The sequence below is a fragment of the Chenopodium album genome, chromosome 3 (assembly GCF_948465745.1).
Source record: "Chenopodium album chromosome 3, dcCheAlbu1.1, whole genome shotgun sequence".
NCBI lineage: Eukaryota > Viridiplantae > Streptophyta > Magnoliopsida > Caryophyllales > Amaranthaceae > Chenopodium > Chenopodium album.
In genome coordinates, this window is record NC_137836.1 from 37,263,505 (window position 1) to 37,272,134 (window position 8,630).

The window sequence follows — 8,630 nt, forward strand, 5'->3', positions numbered from 1 at the left end:
AGTATTGGAGCAGGGTGGTAAGAGTATACCATGCCCCATGACCGCCTGGGGCCTTGCTCAGGTAATGCATATGAGTGAAGTCAGAAAAGCTGGGGTCTATATTCTGGAACTTGCAGGCGGCAATTTAACTCAATATATTCACCCACGAGTTTGGAGTGAGCTGCCAGATGCCCAGATCGTATCCCTTGAGGGTTTTCCTTATTCTTGTATGGAGGGGGAACCGGAGGCCGGCTTCTATTACCGCCTCGTAGCAAACAAAGTAGTTGTCTGCATTTTAAATGTCATCCCCCAAGCCATAACAACATCCCCAAGCGGAACAATAATATCCCACCCCTTCCCAAAGGGGTGTTTTTCCTTGAAGGCTTTGAAGCCTCTCTTCAACAAGGCTATGTCACCCGGAAGCATCCTTATCTTCTTCGGGTATGGGTAAGAAGAGGTCTAAGCCGACTGCTGGTAGTCAGCCGTGAAATTATCTTGTTCAGAGACAGAAGCCTCTGACCCTGATCTCTCGGCGGACTCCTCACCGCCTAACTCCTCTTCCGCCTCTTGAGAGGAGACGACTTCCTCACCGTTTGTCTCCCTCACGTTACTTTGGGAAGAAGGGGGTACAATTTGAAGAACCATCCTGCTCATTCAGACCATCGTAGTCCTCGTCACGAATAACCTTGTCTACGGGCACTTCCCTAGCGCGCCGTTGTCTGGGCTTAATAGACGTCTGTTTCACTCTGGCCATTGTGTCCTGCACAGACATAAAGAGGGAGGAATTCGAGGATGAGCAAATCAATTTCGACTAGTCAGAAAAGGCACCCCCGGTTCTAGATTCAACCGTACCAGGAGATCGGCTGAATGTCCTAGATAGTGTCGAGTGTGTGGATGGAGAGTGCATTTTTATTTTCGAAGAAGATATACATACGGAAAAAAGAATGTATGCAAACTGAAATGACAAAAAAGCTGAAAGAGGGTACAGGCGGTTACCTTACTTTAGCTCTGAAAAAATCTGAAAACTGCTACAGACGGGGTTACCGGGTGTTGTCAAAGTATGCACACAAAAATCATGAAGATATGACGCAGACAGAATCAGAGTATCTCTCTCTAAGAATCTCTCTTTCTCTCTCTAGAAAGTAGAAATGATGAGAATAGTGAGAGAAGGGAGGGGGGATAAAACCTTATTTTTAGAGAGGTGAAACGAGGGCATCCCCGTCTACCCCAGATTTACTAGCCGTTTTTACAGTTCATCTTTCACAGGTGGACACGTGTCACAAGAGCCATGTGGCCCGCCACGTCACCCCTATGAGGGGCAAATGTTTAGGGTAAAAATACCCTAGACATGTGGACCAATGAGAGAGCTCTACGTATCAAGCCTTGGCAGGTCATCGAAGGCCACTCACCAGCTGACATGTGGATACCTCAGATAACAATCAAAATTGCTGCCTTTAAGGGCCCAATTCCCAAGAAATCTGCACTTTGCGGCGCAGCCCACCAAGCCTTGGTTAGAGTGACCTAGGGAGGGGCACTTTTCCCAACGACCCTATAAATAGGGAGATATTCCCCCATTTTGGAGACAACATTCAATTATTTATTACACTTACTTTCTCTCTCATCAGAGAAAACCTGATCTTGGATTCAAGAAGATCTCATTTAATATTCCGTCCATTTATCTCTTTTCAAGTTACTAACTTGATCTTTGGAGGCGGAGCTCCAATCACCCGGAGTCTCCGTTGCTTTTGCAGGTACAACTCATCCAGACCAATCTTTGTGACGTAACTCTCCCGAGGGACAAAAACACCCAAAATAGGACTCCAAACGCAAGTGGGGTCGGCTGGTTCACTTTGACCAACCACAAGCGTTATATGATGGCTTTGGGGAAGGAGAACAAATGGAAGGACTGGAGGTCCAATTTTCACATAATCTCTTCCCTAGATTTCCAAAGGAACCGGCGGTACAACCGCTGGACCCAAGAATCGCCCCCCCTGGCTGGGAAGAAAGCGTTGCCGCTTGTTCCCAAGCGGGCGCAGGAGGAGATTTTTAATCGGGGCCTATTTTTTGTGGCCGTCCGAACAAACAAGGAAACATGGGTCAAGGAGGTAACCTCCCAAAGTTACATTCCTCGATTCGAGTGGCTCTCGGACGGGAAATATTTGGCCGCTTGTGGCCTTAGTACTGAGAAGTAGTTGGCCGCTTTAATTTATTTCTTTGCTACCCATTTTGATCTTTAGTTGTCTAAGTTTCTAACTCTTATTGCTGTTTTGTGCAGTTTTAGCAATGTCAAAGCTTCATAGTCACAAGAAGCCGGCTATCTCTGATGCCTTCTACCGTTCAAACCTCAAACGATCAGAAGAGCAGCCGCCAGACGACACTCCTCAGGTAACGATTTGTTTAACTTAGAATTTTCCAATAGATTTCCACTTATTGGAAATTTTCACAAGGTCTTACATGCCAACTCTTCTTGCAAGGTGGCTCATCAAAGCCTGCTTCCACCCCACATCTGGATCCCAAGATGCGAAAGTAGTCGGCTGACAATGTCTCCCACAACCGCAAAAAGCACATTGCTCATAAGCCAAAGAAGGGAACTGGCGCCTCCTCCCCCATCCACACTCTATCCAAGTCGGACGCTCATCCAAGAGTGTCGAAGAGTGGCAAACCACTCACTACTGCTGTCGGCTCTGCAGGCAGCAGCAAAGCTGCAAGGGGAGAGGAAGGTAATACATCTGGCCATCCGGCCATATTTTTTAAGAATTAAAAATGCAGCTGTCTCTTCAAAGTTCTTACTTGGTTTATTTTACTTGTCTGGACATATGCTCCAGCAAAGCCGATTGTCCTTCAGATGGCCAAGAAAATGCTCAGGACGCTTGATCCCGAGGACAAGGGAGTTGTCAAAGGTGTCGGCACCCTTGACCTTGATGCCATACTAGCGCTTCTCTGCGAGGTAAGACTTGTGTCTTTCGACTTGATTGATGATTTAACCGAATGGTTTCTGATGTGTTCTTATGTTTTGGTTGACTGTAGGCTATGCTGCGCGTGAGTGGTCTTAAAAAACCACTCAACGACAAGACCAAAGAGGTAAAGGCAGAGAATGCTCGGGCCGCCTCTTCCTTGGACAAAACTCAGTTTGAGATTGCTCAAAATGAGATTATGACACTTGATATGTTGTATTCCTAGGCGCCGACAAATCTACAAGTCCAGCAGAACTTGGACGCAGCTAGGCGGCGGGTTAAGGAGCTCCAAGATGAGGTCAAGGACCTCAAGGAGAAGCTGGAGCCCCTTCAGGAGGCGCAAAAGAAGGCTGATAACCTCGAAGAGACGGTCACGAGAATAAGAGGGCGATTGTAGAAACAAGAAACACAACTTAGGACCAAGTATACGTCTCTGATGGAGGAGAAAAAACATGCCCTGGTCAAGAAAATGATGGATGACAACGAAACCATCATGCGTGCGGCCTGGGCAGTAGTATAACGATCCGTCGAATATCAAACTTGGAAGGTTGAGTTTGATAAGGCAAATGACGAGTTCAATGCCCGACTCTTGAGGGAAGTTGTGGAGGCGGTTGCCAAGGAGGTAAAGGAGGGGTCTGACTCGTCTTCTGAGGACGAGGAGGATCAGGGGGAGGATGAAGAGACAAAGAAGCAGGCATCGGAGGACAAGGCGAATGCCAATGTTGAGAAACTCCCCTGATCTTTAAGCTTTAAGTCATCTTTTTTTTTGTGGCCGAATGGCCTAATATTTGCTTTTCTGGCCTGCGTGCTGAGTATATATGTATCTTTACCGACCAAGGTGTCGAGTAATTCAACAATTTCTGGCTTTGCCACCTAACATTTGCAGTCGTCCACTTGGACGGCTGTCTGTTTATTTATGAAACACCCGGCTGTTTGACCGGTTTTGCTTATATTGATGCTTGTGCTTTAAAAATTTTAAAGCTTTCAATTTTTTATGCATAGAATTTTTGGCTAAGTATTTTTCACCTGTATAATATGCGAATGTTCTTGCCCCTGGCCAGATGTCGGTTGGTTTCAAAAACCGGATTGATAGAATTAGAAATTATTGATACTTTAAAGAGTATGTACGGTTTCTAAGTCAATCAACTGATTGCCCCAAACCAAGCGACAGACAACCATATTGAATAGGTGATTTTTAGTAACTCAATGCGTCCGGCCAAAGGCCTCATGTCAAATAGTTAAGCTGCTAAGGTTTTTGACTTAGCTTATTTTTTGAGAAAATTATCGTTCGCATGCCCTGCCCCAAGGCAAGGACAGGCGACTGTATAGCCTCTAACATGAAACAGTAGCCACTTTCCGCCTGTAAAAGAATAGCTCGAAAAATTCAATGCTTTTTAGATTTCAAGTTAGATTATCAAATGACTGCGAGCGTTGTTTTAACGCATTCGGTAGGGCGCATGTTTTAATTCATAGAGCAATGTGCCAGCCAAATGGGAGATGCTTCTCTTCGACGAATTCGCTTGAATGGACTTCGCCGGTTGTCTGACTCATATTGGAGTAGACAGTCGTACTCATGTTGGAGCAGAAGGTTGTTTAATTAATGTTCATCCGGCCATTGGCCTCTTTTAAAGAGTAAATAGCCACTAACATTGACTTAGCTTAAAAATTGAATAAAGGTTGGGACGACTACTTTGGTGTAGTCAGTTCCCTTAGTAAAGGTCTTGGGTGTCTGCTGTTGGGGAAGACCATCCCTTAATAAATTTAAGTTATAAAGCATACTGAGTCGTCTTGATGCAAGTCTAAGCATGGAGAACTTCGAAGATTTGCTTATCATGCATCAAGATAGCTTGTCCCTAAACATTGATTCAAGCCAAGCATTGCATGGACACTTTCTTGGATATCAAAGCAAAGCCACGGTTTGCTTAGTGACTTTTCTTGGAGTCTAGTTCACTTTCTTGAACTTTCTTGAATTTTCTTTACTTAGATTTTGCTTACAAGTTTTTACCTTTCACTTGAAAGGGTTTTTCTTGGTTCAAGCATTAGGATCTTTAATCTTTATTTAGTTGCTTTTAAAATCAGTTAGTTAGCAAAATAAATCAGTTTAGGCGTGTGCTTGTTCTCCAAGGAGATTGGCATATGCTTGTGCACCAAGGTGCTTGCTCTTCAAGCAAGTTAGAATTCTAGTTTAATTAGGATTGAATTAGGGACTTGTCCTAATCTTCCTAGGTAAACTAAGTCTTATAAATAGGGTTGTAAACACACGAATAAACATATATAGATTAATATTCAGATTTATTTCTTAAGTTGCATACTTGAGTTTTGGTTGATTGCGATCAATTGTTGTTTTGCTTGTTTTAGATAAAACATTCGTTTGGATTGATTAATTAGGTGGATTCTTAATTGATTAATCTTAGTTTTTGTTTAATTCTTGGTGGATTTCCTGTATAGAATTAGACTTAAACATATCCCTTGTGTTTTGTTGATTTTCGGATCAATAATTCACATCACGTCTGCACATTGTGCAAGCGGTAGCTCGTAAATCTCGACGGTGCCCGGCTGCACATTGTGCAAGCGATGTTCAAGCATCGTCAGTCAATTATTAATTGGTCCGTCTGTACATTGTACAGTCGGAGCTATAAAAGTTAAGTAGGATCCATCGACACAATATGCAGGCGGCATCCTTCAATGTTGTGAGCATGATCCTTCTGCACTTTGTACAGTCGGTAGTCAAAATAAAGTAAATAAAGACAAGTATGGAAATGAAGGCATAATTTCATTAATAGGTCAAAAACTTTACAAAATTTCAGAAGTAGTACTTCGTTAAGTTACATTCCAAGTTTTAGGTAGCTTCTTGCCGTCTCTTACTTCTTCATAGATTCGGTAAGGACCTTCCCAATTTGGGGTTAGCTTCCCTTTCTCATCCGCCCTACCGATTGCCTCCATTTTCCATAACAGAAAGTCCCCAACTTTTAAGGGGCGCTTGTGTACTCTTTTGTTATAGGCCCGAGTCATTCTCAGGCGGTAGATCTCATGGCGCAAGGCAGCATTGCCACTGCGCTCTGGGAGTGAGTTTAATGCTAAGCGCATGGCCTACCAGTTTGCCTCTTTCTCATATAACAAAATCCGAAGAATCGACTCATAATGTTCAATGGGCAAGACAACTTCTACCCCATACACCATTAGAAATGGGGTTTCACCAGTTGCCCTTTTTGTTGTTGTTCTGATGGCCCATAGGACGTGTGTTAATTCATCCACCCATAGGCCGCCAGCTCTTTTAATTTTCTTTTTCATGCCGTTTGAGATTAACTTGTTGAAGGCTTCGACCTAGCCGTTTGCTTGGGGTCGGCCGACTGATGCGAAATAATTGGAGATACCTAGATCTCCTAACCAAGTCTTTAACTGAGGGGTCTCAAACTGAGGACCATTGTCAAAAACCATAGACATAGGCACCCCAAAACGGGTGATGATATTTTCCAGATGAAGGAATTGACGTCCTTTGTCTTGATGTTTTTAACCGCCTCCGCCTCTATCCATTTGGTAAAGTAGTCCACAGCCACTAGGATGTAGCACTTGCTGCCTGTAGCAGCCGTATATGGACCCAGGATGTCCATGCCCCATTTTAGCAAACGGTACTGGAATGTGGATTGCTGTCAGGTCGGTGGCCGGACGATGGATTAGCTTGCAAAACTTTTGACACTTGTCGCATTTTTTTAACCATCTCCATAGCATCCGCCTCAAGGGTAGCCCAAAAGTAATGTCGCCTAGCCCTGACAGCTAAGGATCTGCCGCCTATATGAGAGGCATAGTATCCGGCATGCAATTCTTCAAGAACTTCTTGCCCCTTCTCTAGGGTCACACACTTCAAAAGAGGCTTCATTAAACCTACTTTGACGAGATCTCCTTGTCTCATCTCAAAGCTTACAGCCCGTTTCTTCAACATAGCCGCCTCCTGAGGTGAATCAGGGAGTTTCCCATCTATAAAATATATTAGGATGCTATCCATCCAGGTAGAGCATCGGTCAAGTACTCTAATGGGCTCATCATCAAATATACTTATTTTTTCCATGACTTCCCAAAAGACTGACCGAGGCGTTTCACAGGAGGTGGATGACGCCAGTTTTGACAGAGCATCCGCTTGATTGTTTGCTGATCTGAGAAAATGACTTAGATTGAAGTCTTCAAGTGTTCCAGCTTTATCTTTTACCGCCTGCAAGTATTTGATCATAGCCGGATGGGTGGCCTCATATACACCATTGTACTGGCTAACGACCAATTGGGAGTTAGAGCAGGCGTCAATATTTGTTTCCCCTACCACCTTGCACATTCAGATGCCTGCTAGCAGTGCTTCATACGCGACCTCATTGTTTGAGGCTTAGAACTTGAACTGCAGTTTCATATTCATATTTGTCCCCCTCAGGAGACTGACAAATTACGCTGCACCACAGTCGTTCATCGTGGAACTCCCATCCACATACACTTTCCAAACCTAATTGATGTTGTCCGTCTTAGCCGGCCTTGTCATTTCAACAATAAAGTCGGCGAATGCTTGCCCCTTTATTGCCTTCCTTGGTTCGAAAGTGATTTCCAGTCCCTGCAACTCAATAACCCATTTGAGCATTCGGCTAGAGGATTCTAGGGTCGTCATTGGCCACTTGATTGGTTGGTCAGTGTAGACCATAACCGGATGTGCCAAGAAGTAAGGCTTCAACTTCTTGACTTCCATGTAAAGGGCGAGGCCAAATTTTTCAACCATAGGGTACCGAAGTTCCGCGTTTCTAAGAACGTGGCTAATGAAGTAGACCGGGAGCTAGATGTCGTCTCTTTCAGCTAAAAGAATGGCACTTAGGGCATGATCTGAAACATCCAGATACATATAGAGCGCCTCTTTGGCAAGGGGCTGACCAACCTTGGCAAAGAGTGAAGATAACTTTTTAGCTTTTAGAAGGCTACCTCAGCATCACCCCCCCATTCAAATCTATTCTTCTTCATGATCGCCTGGAAGAAGTAGAGGCACTTGTCGCCTAACCAACTGAGAAATCTTCCCAAAGCTGCCAGATAATCGGTTAATTTTTGGACTTCCTTCATAGTATGGGGTGACTGCATGTCGATCACTGCCTGTATTTTTTCGAGGTTGGCCTCTATCTCCCTTTGGTCAATCAAGAATCCGAGAAACTTCCCAGCCTCAACAACAAAGACACACTTTTTTGATATTAAGCATGACCTTGTGGCGAATGTTTCTCGAAGGTTAGCAAGGTGATCCGCCTGCTGCATTGATTTGAGTATCATGTAATCAATATACGCCTCTACATTCCTCCCAATTTAATTAATGAAGACTGTATTAATCATATGTTTGAAAGTAGCAGGCACATTCTTCAAACCAAACGACATCACATTATAAAAGAATAACCCCTAATCAGTGACAAATGCCGTCTTTTCTTGATCTTTTTTCCAGTGGGAAATTTGATGGAAGCCTGAATAGGCATCCATGAAGCTCATTAGGGAATTTCCAGTTGTAGAGTTGACCAGACTATCGATCTTTGGAAGTGGATAGCTATCCTTCAAACATGCTCTGTTTAAGTTAGTCTAATCCACACACATACGCCAGGTACCATTCAGCTTTTTTACAAGCACAATATTTGCAACCCAATCAAGGAAGTTACAAGGCCAAATGAACCCAGCGTCTAACAACTTTTTTAC